At 38.3% G+C, this 18697-nt stretch overlaps 1 protein-coding gene across 6 annotated transcripts in view; it reads left to right on the plus strand.

Annotated features, from left to right (window-relative positions):
* The window catches only part of LOC111586178 (beta-1,3-galactosyltransferase 1-like), a 155964-nt gene that overhangs the window by 127753 nt on the left and 9514 nt on the right, over positions 1–18697 (plus strand). The window contains exon 5 of one of the 6 annotated variants that reach the window (XM_055008615.1): positions 9261–9365. The exons of the other annotated variants lie outside the window; for them this stretch is intronic. The gene's annotated coding sequence lies outside the window, so the exon portion shown is untranslated. The remainder of the gene's footprint in view (positions 1–9260; positions 9366–18697) is intronic. 6 annotated transcript variants of the gene reach the window in all.

The raw sequence follows: 18697 nt of genomic DNA on the forward strand, positions 1-18697 counted from the left end.
TTGTCCTCTTCATGTCTCCTTAATCCTAATTGGAGAAATATCTTAAAGGGGTGTTAAGTCGTCCAAGGGGGCGTTTTATTTACAAGGTTTGGAAACTTGAAGCCTCAGCACTTTACAGAATAATCGTTGGGACTGATCAAGAGTCCCATTAAAGCCGCTGCAGATATATTAAGGACAGTAAAAATCATACTTATGAGGTTTAGAGTTGCCCCATTATTCTGTCGCCGTCATTCCTTCATCCTTAATTTCCCCCTCCCTCCCTCCCTCCCTCTCTCTCTCTCTCTTTTATCTTCACCCCATTCCTCGGCGTGACAAAGGCTCATCCGTCAAAGCCTGGCCTGGAGGTAGAAATGTTTGAAAAGCTCTCATTAAAGTGGCATTCAGAGATCCAGACACCCAGCTGGAGGTACATTCAGCCGCTATCCACACCAGTTAACCTTGTCCAGAAGAATTAAATCATTCATCAGGTCTAAAAAAAATTAAATCTAATCCCCCGCTGCCGTAGGGAGTGCATATCATTCACTCTCAATGTTTCCTTATGCTTTAAAGATGCTTTGAACTTTCCTTCCTCTGCATATCTTCCTCAGTTTGTTTGTTTTCCGGCCCTGTCGGTGATGCAGTCACCATGGTAACGCTGTCACAGAGGTTGCATTCGGGCATCATGGATACACAGTCGCTCATACATATTGCAAAACATGCTGACACATAAATAAACACACACACCTTGGCTGTGAGTCATCCACACTCCTCACACACTCCTGTACACAATCCATCACATCCAGCAGCGTTTCCCCCGGGACGCCTCCAACAAAAACAAAAGCACAGTTTAAGAAATGGGAGTCAAACTCATCTTAGTTCAGGTTCCACATTCAGCCCAATATGATCTCCAGTGACCAGCAAAATCACAGCATAATAACCTGTAAATAACCACAACTCCACATGGTTCCTTTGTTTTAGTGCAAAAATTAACATTTAAGGAATTATCATTTTACAAAACCTCATGAACAACCTGAAATTTCTAAAGAGAAATAAGTTCAATTTCAGCAACATTCAGCCTCAGTTTATCATTTCCACATTACAACTTCCAGATCACAGAGTGTCGACAAAGGAACACAACATTTAGTCATCTGGAACTGAACCACAGAGGATTTTACTTTATGATCAAGACGACAAAAGTCAGACAAAAATGACAAAAAACTGCAAAAACAGGACAGAATATTACAAAAATGAGACACAACATGAAAAAAACGAGAAACAAAATGATAAAAAATTTGACAAAAAAGTTACAAAGCGACAAAAAATGAACACAAACAAGACAAAAAATGACAAAAAAAGGAACAAAACAACAATTGAATAGACAAGAAACACAAGTGAGACATAAAAGAAACACAAAACAACATAAAACAGTGAAAAAAACAACACAAAATGACAAAAATAAGACAAAAGGCACAAGTGAGACAAAAAGGAAACACAAAGCGACAAAAACGTGAAACAGAATGACAAAATATGAGACAACCGTCAAAAGTAAGACAAAAAACAACAAAGACAAGACAAAATATTACAAAAATGAGATACAAAATGGCAAGCGACGCGAGACAAAACAAAAAAGACAAAAAAATTGACAAAAAAGTTAGAGACAAAAAATTAACACAAACGAGACAAAAAATGACAAAAGCAAGAAACAAAACGGCAAAAAATAGACAAACAACTCAAATGAAACAAAAAGGAAACACAAAAGGACAAAAACGAGAAACAAAACAACAAATAAAGCAAAACACAAAATTACAAAAATAAGACAAAAAATGCAAGCAAGACAAAAAGGAAACACAAAAAGACAAAAACATGAGAAAAAAATGAGACCAAAAAATACAAAAACAAGACAAAATATTACTAAAATGAGATAGAAAATGACAACAGCGAGACACGAAATGACAAAAATGTGACAAACGACGAAACAAAACACAAAAAAAGACAAAAAAATTACACTAAAAAGTTACAAAACGACAAAATATGGACACAAATGAGACAAAAAATGACAAAGAAGGAACAAAGCAACAAAAATAGACAAAAAACACAAGCGAGACAAACATGAAACAACAAAAACGAGAAACAAAACGACAAAAATATGAGACAAACAACAAAAGTCTGACCAAAAAAAAATACAAAAAACAACACAAAATATTACAAAAATGAGACAGAAAATGACAAAAGAACAATGAGCAATCTAGTATTTTACTTCTGATCAAAACAACTTGTCATGGTCTTGAAATTATTCTAAATTTGTAGTTTTACTAATTTACAATCTGCAGTTAATGTCTTCTCTGGGATTTTTACACTTTGAGGACCGGATTGGACCCTCTGGAGGGCCGCTTTTGGCCCACGGGCCGCATGTTGGACACCCCTGGTTTAAAGTTGATGCTGATGAGTTTGCCAGAGGTGAAAAGTTTTGTGTGCGTTGACAGGAAGTTTCTGAAGCTACAGCATTGCTGACAGGCTGACAGAACGGTGAAAGCAGAGTGTGTTTCTGTCAGGGTTTAGGTCGAAGCCAAACTCAGCTAACAGTGTTCACACTCTGCTCTGCCCTCTGCTGCCCGTCACTCTCTCTCGCTCACACACACACACGAACATAAAAATTGACTGGAAGACGGTCTTTCTGCCGCGTGAAGCTGAAGCTGAGCGGCTCTGACAGGTGGAATCATTTATTTACTGAGGGCATACTGAGCAGCCTGGCCTCTGACTGGACCTCACGCTGCTGGAGAGAGCAGCCTCACCTCCGAGGGCTGCAGGCAGCTGTGGACAGCCAGACCGTGGGCTGTCACGACACACACGCACACGCACACGCACACACACACACACGCACACACACACACGCACGCACACACACACACACAGCAGCTCTAATCCCTGCTGTGGTTTCTGCAGGACAGTGAACATTGGTGTGTGTGTGTGCAGACAGTTAATATTTATCATCCTCTGGTCGCCATTTGTCTGCTTTTTTATTTTTAGAATCTCACCATAAATCCTGTCCTACACCTGCACAAATATACTAAAGCTACCTTGTGTTTATTGCTAGTCGACATAAGATACAGTCTTTTATTAGGGATGTCCGATATTGTTTTTCTTTTGCCAATAACCAATATGCCGATACCTTCCAACTATCAATTTCCGATTCCAATATCAACCGATACCAACATATGTGGGCTATTTAACCCTCCCGTTGTCTTCATTTACAGGCACCAAAAAATATTGTTTCCTTGTCTGAAAAAAAATCCAAAAAATCAGCAAGAAAAACCCCCAAATTTCTAAAAATTTGCAAAACATTCAGGAAGAAAATTCCAATAATTCCTTAAAAGTTTGCCTTGAAAGTTTTATTTTAAAAAATTCCCCAAATTTGGCAAGAAAATTCTTGTAAATATTTTCAAAAAATTTGTAAAATTCTTCAAAAAAAAATCCTAAAAATATCTAAAGTAATTCCATATATATCAGTAAAACTTCTGATATTTTCTTTAGGAACAAAATCCAGCGAATTTTGCTGGCTTCTTTCAGTTAAGAACCATCAGGACTAAACTCTCACATTCGACCTGCATAAACCCAGCCATAGTTTTTCACCCCCCAGGTTAGTCTACTGGAACTCCCTCCAGCAGCTTAACCTTCTGCTCTCCAGTGACTCCCCGTTGATTTTAAAATACATTTTTAGATTTTTCTGATCCTTTTGGCTCCAAATTGTATCTCAGAAACGCTGATGTAATATGAGTTGAGGCTCAAATCTAAAGGTGACTTTGGAGAAACCTGCCTGAAGAGAAAAGACTCACAAAATCACTTTTTTTAAAATAGATTTGTTTTTCTGTGATGCTGTGTTTTTATAATTTATAATGACTTTATTGCTTTAATTTGTATTTATCAATAGTGACATTGCAATTTGTATTTTTGTTGTTGTTTTAACTTTGTTCTAATTGGACTTTAATTCTGTTTGGAGTTGCTGTCTGGCTTCCTAATATTTTGCCTTCTGGGTATTTTGCTTTGTCAGCAAAACTCTTGTTTGTGAAAGGCCTTATTAGAATATAGGGTTTAGTAACTATAGTCTGTGTTGTCAGCAGCATTCAGTCAGTCTTTCTACTTTCAATATGAGACAGAACATGTGTGTTTACACTACCGTTCAAAAGTTTGGGGTCACTTAGAAATGTCCTCATTGTTTTTTCTAGTTAAGATCACATTAAATAATTTAGAAATCCAGTGTAGACATTGTTAATGTGGTAAATGACTACTGTAGCTGGAAATGTTTAATGGAATATCTCCATAGGGGTACAGAGGAACATTTCCAGCAACCATCACTCCTGTGTTCTAATGCTACATTGTGTTAGCTGTGAGAAAACATGGAATTGTCTGCCCAAACCTTTGAACGCTAGTGTAGGTGAACATCTAAATATAGCAGGGATGATCATTATCCTGAGCTGTATAGCTCCTGTCAACAGTGTAGGAGACGATGCAGAAGTCTGCTCTGGACTTAAGGTGTGTGTGTGTGTGTGTGTGTGTGTGTGTGTGTGTGTGTGTGTGTGTGTGTGTGTGTGTGTGTGTATGTGTATATGTGTGTGTGTGTGTGTGTGTGTGTGTGTGTGTGTGTGTGTGTGTGTGTGTGCTGGACAGGCTAGGAGACAAGGTAATTACCACAGGACCCTTCATCTGGCATCAGCTCAGCTATGAAGCTCAACAGAGCAGCTAACAGGAGTTCTGTCTGTGTGTGGACACCTGTGTTCACCCACAGGCCTGAAAAATGAAGACCACTGCTTTTTTTTTGTACATGCAGAGACAGAGGACATCTACACGTGAGCAGGAGTCCGATAAAACCCTGTATCTGTCTGCATGGTGTGCGTTCTCAACCCCCAGCATCACTACAGCCTGCAGTCCTGTGTGTTATCTAGACAGGTGCAGTTGTCTGCGCCCCGCTGTATAATGGGATGTCTTTCAGCCTGTTCCATGCTGCACCTGTCTGCCAGCTCTGAGATGGTGTTCCCGATAACTCCTCATCCCTGCACTGGAAAAAATGCCCCTTTCAAAACAAGAAACAAAACCTATTTCAAGGAACTTTTACCTTGAAATAAGTGAAAAAATCTGCCAATAGAACAAGTGAAAAATGATTTGGTAAGATTTCTTGAAATAAGATCTGATATTTAGAATATTGAGATCTTAAAATTAGCTGGAAAACTTATTTTAAGCTCTATTTTACCAGGATAGTCAAGCTTAGGTGTCTTAAAATAAGCCAGACATGACCAAAAAAAAAAAATAGCGGTTTTTCACTCAAAACTAGATTTTCACTTTCACGTAACCTCCTAATTTGAGATGCATTAACCCTCCTGCTGTCTTCATTTATGGGCACCAAAAAATATTGTTTCCTTGTCTGAAAAAAATCCAAAAAATCAGCAAAAAATTCCCCAAATTTCAGAAAATTTGCAAAACCTTCAGGAAGAAAATTCCAATAATTCCTTAAAAATTTCCCTTAAAAGTTTTATTTTAAAAAAAAAAAAAAAAAATCCCCCAAATTTGGCAAAAAAAATCTTGTAAATATTTTCAAAAAATGAGTAAAAATCTTCCAAAAAATCCTAAAAACATCTAAAGTGATTCCATATATATCAGTAAAACTTCTAATATTTTCTTTAAGAACATTCACATAAAAATCAACCAAAATCCAGCGAAATTCACTCGATTTTGGTTGATTTTTATGTGAATGTTCTTAAGAAACATTTTTAACATTTGTTTTTTCCATCAAAAAATGTTCAGAGATTTCCCAAAAATGTTGAAAATGTGGACATCAGAAGTTTCACTGTGAAAATATATATTTTTTCCACATTTTCAAACTTTAAAACGGGTTGTTTTGACCCACAGGACGACACGAGGGTTAAACTTATTTTGAGTTTTCTTGTAAAATACAACTCAAAACAAGATAATTTCAAGATTGTTTGACTTAACAAGATATTTAAGATGCATTGTCTTAAAACAAGTCCCTCCATCTGCTGAAATGTCTCTTGTTAAGTGAATTTATCTTAAATCAAGTGGGATGAGACATTTAGACTAAAAATAAGACAAATCGACTTGGTGAGATTTAGAGTTTTTGTGTGATAGAAGCTCTGCAGCTGGGTGAGGAGAGCTGCCGGCGGATCGCACATCTGTTTGGACTGGTGCTCATCCTCCGCCCCAGTCGGCTCCCTCCAGATGTTTTCAGAGGTAAATTAGTTCATGTGTGTGTTTGTGGAGAAAATGTGTCTGTTCAGAAGTCCGGGAGTTAATTAGCTGCATTTTATTTGAGCGCACCATGAGAGAGTTTCCACTGGAACTGGGTAGAGTGGGTTTAGTGTGTGTGTAGTGGTGCGTTGGTACTAATTGATGCCTGTAGCACAAACATCCCTCTGGTAAACAAATGGCCTTTTAATGTCTGAGCGTTCACAGAGAACATTGTGTTAGCTGCCTGTGTACATGCAGTATTTCAGCTAGTAGTGTGTCTGTGCTCTGTATTAAGATGAAGTAAAACTAGACAAAGTGAATGCTTTCGTTAATTTAATGTCTTTGGTTCACATTTATTCCACGAAATCTACTAGTCATGTTCCTCCACCAAGTGGTTAGTGTCCAGAAGTGATATAGGCGGCAGTAAAAAGCAGTGACGTGGACCGGTAGCAGGTAGAAACACAGTTTAGTGGCTGACAGAAGCTCATTTAATTGCCACACCTTGTCCATTTGTGTTCAAACTGTCTAGACAAATTCTTGCTGTGCTTTTGTAAGTCACACTTTGGATGGTGTGACTCTACTAAGAAACGTGGCAGTGTCGTGACGATCAGTGTCTGTCCATCTGTCTGTTACCAACATTACTCAAAAACAGACTAACGGATTCGGATGAAATTTTCAGGGAAGCTCAGAAATGACACAACGACCAAGTGATTCGATTTTGGCAGCGATGCAGCTTATAGTCTGGATCCACGGATTTGTTAAAGATTTCTGTATCATTGCGAGATAGCGGCACGGTGTCACAGTAACCATGACAGCAAGTGAACACAACATGATCACATGATTGTGATCCTACTACAAATCCACCGCTGACGACTTTTCGGGACTCATCTGTCAGAAATGATCCAAGGAACAGTTGATTAAATTGTGGGGGTGTGAGTCCCATCAATTCCCGCCGCCCGCTACATATTTAGGTCACGTGATTCGGTATCCGTACATAACGTACACATGCAGAACACACGTCTGTGCTCAGTGTAAGGTCATTTTGTTTGTGGGTACATCTATATTAAATGGACACATTCTATGTTGCCGTGATTTCTGCCACGAATTTTGTCAAAATTTCAGCCATCAATGATACGACTGAGCAGCCTTGGAGGAGGACTGCGCTCTCTGAGTGCTTTTCTTTTTTAAATCTGTTACACAGCAAACATTGAACTATAGATGAAATTGCAATATCTGTCAGAAGTATCAAAATCTGGCATTTTCCCCAAGTAGTGAACCTTAGTGGGTGGTAGTATGGGAGCCATTTCACTCTAGAGGTCAGCAGTAGCCAGTGGTCAGGCAATCTAGTGACTCATTAGGTAGCCAACAGTATGGTGGCCAGCAGTAGCAAGCAGTTACACAACCCAGTGACTTGTAGTGTTGCAGCCAGCAGTGTGGGATCAAGTAGAGTAGTTCCGTGGTCTAGTAGCCTGCAGTTGTTTACTGGTAAATGTCCAGCAGTTGTTGTGTAACAAACCATAGTTGATCTTGATCCATACAGATGTTCACCCACAGTGTGGCAGGCATGACGACAATGGATTTGTTGCAAAGTTTAACCATTACAGAGGCAAATGCAGTTCACCAGCACTTTTTAAAGTCAATAGAAGGACATTCAAAGAGTGCAGTCCTCTACCACATCCAATGTCGTGTCTCACAGCTGCAAGCAATCTGCACCAGGTAGTTCGTGCATAACCCTGCTTGTAGACAAACAGACAGACAAACTGAAAAACATAGCTCTGCCTGAGCGAGGAACTCTGCTGATACAGAGTGGCAGTGACAGCATACAAAGCAGTGGAGTGTTTACATAAATGGGGCATGGTAATAGCCGTTGACAATGACAGTCACAGTAGAATCTCTCTGCCTTTTTTTCCCCCTGATCTGAAAAATTATTTGGACGTGGAAACAAAGTCCCAAATCATGGGCCAGAGTCTGAGACTTGACCGTGTTCAAACGTCTAAAAAGATTCTTTAAAGATCTTCAAAGAATCACCAGGAGAAGTCAGCATTGAGAGGCAGCAGGATTTATTGTTGACAGAAAATCCAGGAGTAGGTCTAAGTAGTGAGATACTGAGCTGTGCACCGTCTTTATGCTGCAAGAATATTTCATTTTTCCACGCCCTTGGGATGTGTTATTGGAGAGATGACACCATTATACTTTTCTAAAACTATTGGTCAGATCTTGACATCAGGTTATCATATTTCACCCCTAGATCACACCCCATTAGGTTGTCATTAGGTCATGTTTTGCAGAGAACAGGCCCAGACAAATTCAGACTTTGTTCTATTATTTTGTGACAGATTTCATGCATGTTACACCGTTATGTGTTGCTATGTTTCTAATATATTTTAACAGTTACAATGTCTTAAGTATACAACATTATGTTTTGAGTACAAGGGTCTCCGACTTACATCAGAGTTCTTGTCCTTCATTATGGCTCCCAGCGTAAGTCAGACTCTTCTGATGCTTGGAAGAAAAGGAAAGCCGTCTCCATGGAAGTTAAAGTAGATGTAATAAAACGTTCAGAACAGGGCGAAACACCAACATTATTAGATCAAGTTGTTAAAATAGTGCAACATATTCTCTCATCTTCTTGTAAAATGACTCCTACATGCAGGAAAATCATTGGTATTCATGTCTTACATGAAGAACTGATCGATATCTTGATGCACGTAACGCTTTGTTTACATTTTCTCCAGAGTTCTGACTTAAGGCGAAACTCGACTTCCTTCAATCTGTAGAATCTGACTTAAGTAGTTGGTTTTGAAATTCATGCTTTTAAAAAATCCCATGAAATGAAAACAAATTTAGTTGACACTCTTCAAAGTGCTGAAAGACTCAGCAGTGATGTGTTATTTTGAAGCAAAGCACTGCACCATAATCCCAGCTCGTTTTTCAGGTAAAAATGCTCCTATCATCGTTCTTTATTCTAAGAGTGGAGAGGATGGTGTACTTAAAAGTGATCTAATTTTATCTAGTAAGTGCTTAAATTACCCATCTGTGTCCAGAATGGAGCATCACTTATCTGCATTTCCATCCATCTATCCGTCATGAGCTGAAGTGGCAGCTTTTTTCCAACTGATGCTTCATTTGAAACACTTCACATGAATAAGGTAATTCCCATGTAGTTCATTTCGCTTTGTCCCTCCTAGATTAGGGCTCTTTTTTATAGACAGAGGAGCATGATGGGAGAACGGGCAGAATAATAATGCTAGCGGTGATTGTAATAATTCCAGTCATTAGGAGCTGTCAGTCTATTTTTCTATCCATCTGTGGCTGTCACTCACATATTATTATTCTTCTTACCATCATTGTTTACTGTCTGTGTGGCTTTAGATGCGGTGCTTTTGCCAGGATATTATGCTTTCACAATATTAAGGGGGTGTGATTCATTGCTTCTCTGATGGATGTAACGAAAGGAAAGTAAAATTCCAGAAAAACACCTTGAGAGACCCTCCAGAGGCGGATCGATAGCAGAGAATTTACAAGCTCATCAGAGACCTGCTGCTGCTGCAGGTTTGAGGTCAGTGTTTAGTGAAAGGGAGAGAGAGCAGAGGTGTTTAAAGGACTGGCGAGAGGTTGCAGCTGCATGGTGTGTCTACACTTCTGCTGCAGGCTGCTGCTGTATCGATCGCCTTCTCCATTTGTTTTTCAGTCTCACACTGAAGTACCGAGACCCACAATTTGCAGATGATCTGATACGACTGAAAATGAACTCTTTTCAGGCAAGATTTGCGCTGAATCCTTAATCAATAAGTTGAATCGGGATCAGACTCTTCTGTCAGAAGATATGACTTCTATCTGTTTTGAGAGTAAACAGGCTTTCGGCTCTCATGTCTCCTTTGTGTAAGGCAACTAGCTGGTAAACAGACGTGGCTCGATATTTGCAGTCCAATCAGATTGTCTTACATCATCCTTGGAACTGAAATCGTTGAAACAGTTTTTCCACTGTAGGATCTTGCCATTTAAGGTGGACAATCTTTCTGCAGGAAATCTACCCCTGGAGAAACAAGTTCCACCTCAAGTGTAGGTACGTCTGAGCAGTCCTGAAACAACTTCCCTCTGATTGATTAACCCTCGTGTCGTCCTGCGGGTCAAAATTGACCCTTTTAAAGTTTGAAAATGTGGAAAAAATACTATTTTCACAGTGACACTTCTGATGTCCACATTTTCAACATTTTTGGTAAATCTTTGAACATTTTTTGGTAGAAAAAAAGAAATGTTAAAAATATTTCTTAAGAACATTCACATAAATTTGCCTTGCCTTGTTAAATTTGTGGAATTGAACAGACTTTAGATCCATGGCTTCAAGATGCAAATTTAGAGATCATAAATTCACACAGCTCTGATGCTGACATGGCTGTCATGTGGCGGCCCATAACTCAACACCGCATCTCAACTTCCTGCTGCTCAGTATGTGATAAGCTCAACAGGAGGTTCATAATTATGACCGGCAAAAAAAAAAAAAAATTTATCTTCAGTTCAACGTTTGATCCTCTTTTCCTCCAATCTCCTGCCATTATTTCTGCTTCTAAACATTCAAAAGAGGAATTAACGTGCAAGGAATCGAACGGCTATGGCCAAATTGGTTAGCATCCCACTTCATATGAAAGAGGCACAATTAAAATGTCAGGGCTGGAAGGCTCCCAGTGTGGCGCTCGCTCTGCTTTTGTTTCCTGGATAATAAAAGACTTGATGATTGTCGACGAGCAGCACAACCGGTGGGTTCTACAGGCCACAGGCTGGACACTCTGGGCTTAGCCGAGAGCCGCTGAATGCAAAGCAGCTTAGCAGCCACAGAGGAAATGGGATATCAATAGCGGCCGGCAGATTTGGCTGTTCTACAGAAGCCTGATGCTCCATCCCCACTTCAGCGACTTGAGCCCACACTGTGCTGGGGCAGATCCGTTCACAGCCCAACGGCGCTGGGAGGAAAATCTCAGCATTTGTTTGAACCCAGAGAGCCGACGCCGGTCTCAAAGGACGCTATAACGATTAGTCAGACTACTTTAAAGTCAGTTTAGTTTCCTGAACTGCCTGAAACTTAGCAGATAGCGCTTTGTCTGCAGCGATCTGTGACTCCTACCCATCTGGAGCTTCCTGCATGTTAAATAGCAGCGAGTAAAACGCTAAATCTACTGTCCTGGTGGATGAGAGAGCAAGGAAGAAGAAAGAGAGGAAGTATCAGAACAGAGCCTTGTGAAAAATGAGGAAGCAGACAAGCCCAGGTGCACGTGGTTCGTTTTATGGTGTCCTGGGTAGGGATGAGGCCGATCCGATCCAGTATCGGTGTTAGGTTCCGATACCAACGTAATTCATGGATCCAGGAGGCACATCTGTGCTTTAATGTTGTCTGCTTTAATGACTCCAACAGTGATTCTCTGCCAGCTGCTCTGCTAGCTGGCTGCAAAATGTGGAATGGACAATTTTTGAGTCATTTTGGACAATTTTCTTGTCAATTTTAACAAGTTTTATGACAGCCTGGATCTTTTCTTGTCATTTTGGATCATGTTGAAGTCTTTGGTATAATTTTCAAGTCATTTAGGACAAATTTCATGTCATTCTGGACTAATTTTCTGTAATTATGGATCATTTTCAAATCATTCTGAACAATTTTTGAGTCATCTCAACTTAAAAAGAAAACAATCAAAATTTTGAATAATTTCATTTTATTGTTGTTCAGCTAATTAGAAGTTGGTCGGTATTAAATTCAGACGGTTATTTAGTTGACATTTTTAGTGATATCCAGTCATTTTTTATTAATATGTGGTTGTTTCCATAATAAATAATTATGGAATTTGTAAAGACATGATCATAATGAACATAAAAACATGAGTTTTTTTACTTTTAATAAAAACGGATGCAAGATATATCCCATGGACTTCAAAAGTCCCTCAATTATAGACTGATTCGGACAATTTTTGAGTCATTTTTCAAGTTTTATATCAGCTTGGATCGTCTCTCGTCATTGTGGATCATTTTTGTGTCTTTGACATAATTTTCAAGTCATTTAGGACAAATTTCATGTCATTCTGGACTAATTAAATAAATATTGAAAGTCAGTTTGAAACCCTTACAGCTACATATTTGATTTCAGGATGGGATTTGTTTTTTCTGACTTCCTTTTCTGACCTTATACTGTCGCTGAGGTTCTGAGAGGAGCCTTTCACTGCGAACAGCTTGATCCGGCTCCCCACACCGGCCAGACCTGTGTTCTGAATGCTAAGCTGCCTCATAAATTGCAAATGACAACTTGATTCATGCAGGTAATACATTTCACTGTCCGACTGGGTGACATTGCGGTTGTGCAATATTCCGGCTCCGTGCTGCATCGGGGTGAGCAGGGACAGAGTTGTGGTAATACCACCGAGGAGCACTCAGCACCCCAAATTAAACATCATGTGAGTCCAGATGGTGAGCACAAACGCTCGACTAGCGAGGAAACAGGGCAGGGCCTTGTGGCTGAGGAAGGTAAAAGCAGTTTAGGACCGCTGGGGGAGAGTGAGCCGGTACATGTGGCCGTAGATGTCACAGTTTTATGGCATCGTATTGATGAAATGTATCAGCTGGAGTCACTAGAGAGCCCGGCCGCCTGGGGCTAGGCACTGCTCTCTTTTTCTAAACTTTTACATTATCCAGGGCACAGTTTTGCTGAGCACACACTCTGAGCGCTTCAGCAGCAGCCCGCTAACACCTGAACGCTGCTCGGCTGCTCGGTTCAAGCACCAATTTTCCACCAGCATCTGCAGTGGAGTGATTCAGCGGGAGGTGCCGGGCTCAAGAGCACCGTGATGAGAAGAGCTGGGAACATTTATATTAGGAGCCCTTTTTTACAACCCACAGTTCTGCTGTGGGATGCTTGCATTGTGTAGAAATGACTGCAGTAGTGTGAGAAGTGACAGGACTGCAAATGCTCAGCTCACCTTCTTCCTGTGTAGAAGAGACTTCAGCCAGCTTCACTGTGTTATCCATAGAAATAGAAGCAAATAGGCATGTTTCTAAACTAACTAAGATCAGCAGGAGGTAAAACCATCTTTAAAAAGATCCTTATCAAATATACAATAGTAGGGTGTTCAGGATTAATCATGATATCATTGATAATTTAACCAATACAAAATATGCTCTTACTCTTTAATGAGATGCATAATTTCAGCCTGTTTAGACCACAGTCAGGCCCATGTTGGTTCTAGTCCAAATGAATGGTTTTGTGGCTGTAATTTCAGCTGTGTCGTGGCTGAATTCTCATTCTTGTGGATATGTGAGGCATGTTTTTTTATGTTTATGTGGCTGAAAGCATTGTGGAGGTTTAGCTAGCAGCTACCAGTCTGTGGTCAAGTGTTTGAGATGAGTCAAAGATACTATAACCTTGTGGCCAAGGTCATCAAGCAAACATGAGTGTCTGGGGTTAAAAACTGATTTATCAACATATGGAAGAACGGATACTGGAATCTTGATTTACAGTTGATGATGTTTCCAGCTAATATCAGTTAAAATTGTTCAAAATTTGCATTCCTGTATAGTACTTTCTATTCCAAGCGCAGTCCTCCTCCAAGGCTGTTCATTCCCACGTATGGCATTGTCAGAAATGCAGCATTTTTTCATCAGTTATTGACCATCAGAAATCACAGCACCATTTTATATAGAAGTACCCACAAACAAAATGAATACATATATAATTGTCCCAGATGACTTGAAAATTATCTCAAAGACACAAAAATGATCCAAAATGACGAGAAACGATACAAGCTGATATAAAACTTGTTGAAATTGACTCAAAAATTGTCCAAAATGACTCAAAACTTGTCCGGGTCAATCTATAATTGAGGGACTTCTGAAGTCCATGGGATATATCTGGCATACATTTTTATTAAAAGTAAAAAAAAACAAATGTTTTTATGTTCAATATGATCATGTCTTCACAAATTCCATAATTATTTATTATGGAAACAATCACTTATTAAAAAAATAACTGGAAATCACTAAAAATGTGAGCTAAATAACCCTCCCAATTGAATAACGACCACCTTCTAATTAGCTGAACAATAATAAAACGAGATTATTCAAAAATTGTTTTGATTGTGCTCTTTTTATTAAGTTGAGATAACTCAAAAATTGTCCAAAATGATTCAGAAATTGTTCAGAATACCTTGAAAATGATCCGTAATTACAGAAAATTAGTCCAGACTGACATGAAATTTGTCCTAAATGACTTGAAAATTATTCCAAAGACACAGAAATTATCCCAAATGATGAGAAAAGATTCAAGCTGGCATAAAACTTGTTGAAATTGACAAGAAAATTGTCCAAAATCACTCAAAGCTTTCCCAGAATGACTCGAATTGTCCAAAATTGCTTGAAAATTGTCCAAAATGACTCAAAACTTGTTCAAAATGGCTTGAACATGATCTATAATTACAGAAAATTAATCCAGAATGACATGAAATTTGTCCTAAATGACTCGGAAATTATCCCAAAGACACAAAAATTATCCAAAATGACGAGAAATGATCCAAACTGATATTAAAACTTGTTGAAAATGACTCAAAACTTGTCCAAAATGGCTTGAAAATGATTCAGAATCACAGAAAAATTGTCCAAAATGACTTAAAAATGATCCATAATTACAGAAAATTAGTCCAGAATGACATGAAATTTGTGCTAAATGACTCAAATAATCCCAAATGCACAATAAAGATCCAATACGATGAGAAACGATCCAAGCTGACATAAAACTTGTTGAAATTGAATAGAAAATTGTCCAAAATGACTCAAAAGATTATCTAAAACGACTTGAAAATGGTCCATAATCACAGAAAATTTGTCCAGAATGACATGAAATTTGTCCAAAATGACTTAAAAATTATCCCAGACACAAAAATGATCCAAAATGTGTGTTTGATAAATAGAATTGGCTGCAGAGTGGCTCTTTTTCCTCCCTCACATATAGAAGGCAATTATTTTTTTGTGTCCATTATCCACTTCTTTATTTTTTACGCCATTGAATGATATTTACAGGTCGTGTCTCGCTTTCAAACTCTATTACCACATCACAACGCAGCAGTGTAAAGAATGAAACACTCTGACAGTTAAATCAGCAGCGATGGAGGCTGCCTGCTCTGTTCCTCTGCCAATCATTAAATCTGTAATATGGAAGCAGGCAGCGTGGATGTAAGACGTCAACCCAGGAGCTGGAATATGATTTATTTCCCTTCAGATGCACCTCCACCGCCATGAAGACAGCACACATTCCAGTCTATTAAAGCCCCGCTTTGTTTTTCTGCCTCCTCCGCTGACTCACCGCCCTCCTCCCCGTAAGCAAGGTCACTCTACGCTGCTCTAATGACTGCAATCAATTACCAGCCAGCATTCAACGGCCTGAAACTCCCACGTCTCTGCAGCCTCCCAGCTCTGTGCTCCGGCTGACAGAGGTCACCTGATTGGAAAGACAACAGAGCTGATGATTCACACCTTTTTACAGCTGCTGTGACCCCGCCCCCCTCTCCAAGCAGAACTATACGCAGTAAAATCATCTGAATCATCTGAGTTTTAGGTATTTAACGTGTAGGAAGCTGAATGGTGAGAAGCTGCTGACTCATGCATATGTGCAGACCATCCACTCATTTTCTGGCTCCGAGTCAGACTTTGGGACCTTCTCTGATGCTGATCATTGAATTCACACCCTCCTGAGTACAGAGACGTAGAAACCATGAGCTGACCTTTACTTGTTGGTAAACTAGCTGCAAAAAACGACAAAAACGAGACAAAAAGTGACAAAAGCGAGAAACAAAACTACAAAAAAATAGACAAAAAACACAAGCGAGACAAAAAGCAAACACAAAATGACAAAAACCAGAAACAGAACGACAAAAACGTGAGACAAACGATAAGTCAGACGAAAAAACAAGAAAAAATATTACAAAAATGTGACAAAAGACATGAAATAAAACAAACAATAGACAAAAAATTTGACAAAAAAGCTACAAAGCGACAAAAAATAGACACAAATGAGACAAAAAATGACAAAAAAGGAATAAAATGAAATAGACAACACAAGCGAGACAAAAAGCAAACAAAACGATAAAAATGAGGAACAAAACGACAAAAACGTGACAAACGATAAAAGTCAGACAAAAAATGACAAAATATTACAAAAATGTGACAAACGACATGAAATAAAACAAAAAATAGACAAACAACACGAGCGAGACAAAAAGTAAACACAAAATGACAAAAACCAGAAACAAAACAACAAAAACGTGAGACAAACGATAAGTCAGACGAAAAAACAAGAAAAAATATTACAAAAATGTGAAAAAAGACATGAAATAAAACAAACAATAGACAAAAAATTTGACAAAAAAGCTACAAAGCGACAAAAAATAGACACAAATGAGACAAAAAATGACAAAAAAGGAATAAAAGAATAGACAAACAACACGAGCAAGACAAAAAGCAAACAAAACGATAAAAATGAGAAACAAAACGACAAAAACGTGACACAAACGATAAAAGTCAGACAAAAAACGACAAAATATTACAAAAATGTGACAAACGACATGAAATAAAACAAAAAATAGACAAACAACACGAGCGAGACAAAAAATAAACACAAAATGACAAAAACCAGAAACAAAACAACAAAAACGTGAGACAAACGATAAGTCAGACGAAAAAACAAGAAAAAATATTACAAAAATGTGACAAAAGACATGAAATAAAACAAACAATAGACAAAAAATTTGACAAAAAAGCTACAAAGCGACAAAAAATAGACACAAATGAGACAAAAAATGACAAAAAAGGAATAAAAGAATAGACAAACAACACGAGCAAGACAAAAAGCAAACAAAACGATAAAAATGAGAAACAAAACGACAAAAACGTGACACAAACGATAAAAGTCAGACAAAAAACGACAAAATATTACAAAAATGTGACAAACGACATGAAATGAAACAAAAAATAGACAAACAACACGAGCGAGACAAAAAATAAACACAAAATGACAAAAACCAGAAACAAAACAACAAAAACGTGAGACAAACAATAAAAGTCAGACAAAAAACAAGACAAAATATTTCAAAAATGAGACACAAAATGACAAAAGAACAATGAAAAATGAAGTATTTTACTTATATTATTTACTTCTTATATTTACTCATATTTCCAATCTGCAGTTAATGTCTTCTCTGGAATTTTTACACTGTAAGAAGTCATCGGCCACATTGGACCATTTCACTAAAGTTACCTTTAGTTTATTCATCCAGACTGTGTTCTTTTGAAAACAAACTTCCCATTTTTATCCGTTTAAACAGCAAACATATAGAAGAATCCAGAGACAGCTCTCTGAAACATCACTGTGAGCTTGAATTTGAACAAAAGAGCAGCGACTTGTCACTGATCACAAGTCAGTCTCAGAGGAACCTTCCAGTTAAACTTTAATCACTATCAATATTTTAAGCTTTTCACCTTAATACTTCTTCACCATCATGACCTTCAAAATGTGCGCAGAAAGCTGAAGAACAAAGTGCAGAAGTAGGTAGGAACCCTCACCCTGTCCTTCCAGATCCATATTTAATGAGTAGATGCAGGTTAACAGCGTGGAGACAAACTCCTTTTTCTGCCTTTAGAGTCCACAAAGCCAACAGACGTCCATCTGGAGTTATTTTTAGCTTCCTCTAAAGTTGAAATTAGACATTATTAGATCTGCTGGGATTAGATTTGATGAGTGCTGCTGAGCTCTAGATGTCTGACCACAGTTTGATGTCTTTTATGTCCTTGAAATCTATGACAGTGCAGCAATAAGTCCTCATTTTGTCACTAATTCATCAAACTCACATTAAAAATTACCATTAATTTCACTTGTAAAGGCCCTAAGTTAGGTCTGATCAACAGTTTAAAGGAGACGTTTTTGCTGCAAATGTTGCTGTAACTCAGGGGTGTCCAACATGCAGCCCGCGGGCCAAAACCGGTCCTCCAGAGGGTCCAATCCGGCCTGACTTTGTAAAGAGTAAAAATTATAGAGAAGACGTTAACTGCAGATTTTTTAAACTAGAAATTTAAAATAGTTTCTAGACCATGACAAGTTGTTTTGATCATAAAGTAAAATACTGGATTGCTTATTGTTCTTTTGTCATTTAGTGTCTCATTTTTGTAATATTTTGTCTTGTTTTTGTTGATTTTTGTCTTTTTTGTCTGACTTTTGTCGTTTGTCTCACGTTTTTGTCGTTTTGTTTCTTGTTTTTGTTGTTTTGTGTTTCCTTTTTGCCTCGCTTGTTTTTTTTTGCTTCATTTTTATCCTTTTGTGTTTTGCTTTATTCATTGTTTTGTGTGGCGTTTTTCACATTTTTGTTATTTTTTTGGTCTCGTTTGTCCATTTTTTGACACTGTAACTTTTTTGTCTCTTTATTTGTTTTGTTTCTCACTTTTGTCGTTTGTGTGTCAT

The sequence above is a fragment of the Amphiprion ocellaris genome, chromosome 24 (genome assembly GCF_022539595.1).
Source record: "Amphiprion ocellaris isolate individual 3 ecotype Okinawa chromosome 24, ASM2253959v1, whole genome shotgun sequence".
Classification (NCBI taxonomy): Eukaryota; Metazoa; Chordata; class Actinopteri; family Pomacentridae; genus Amphiprion; species Amphiprion ocellaris.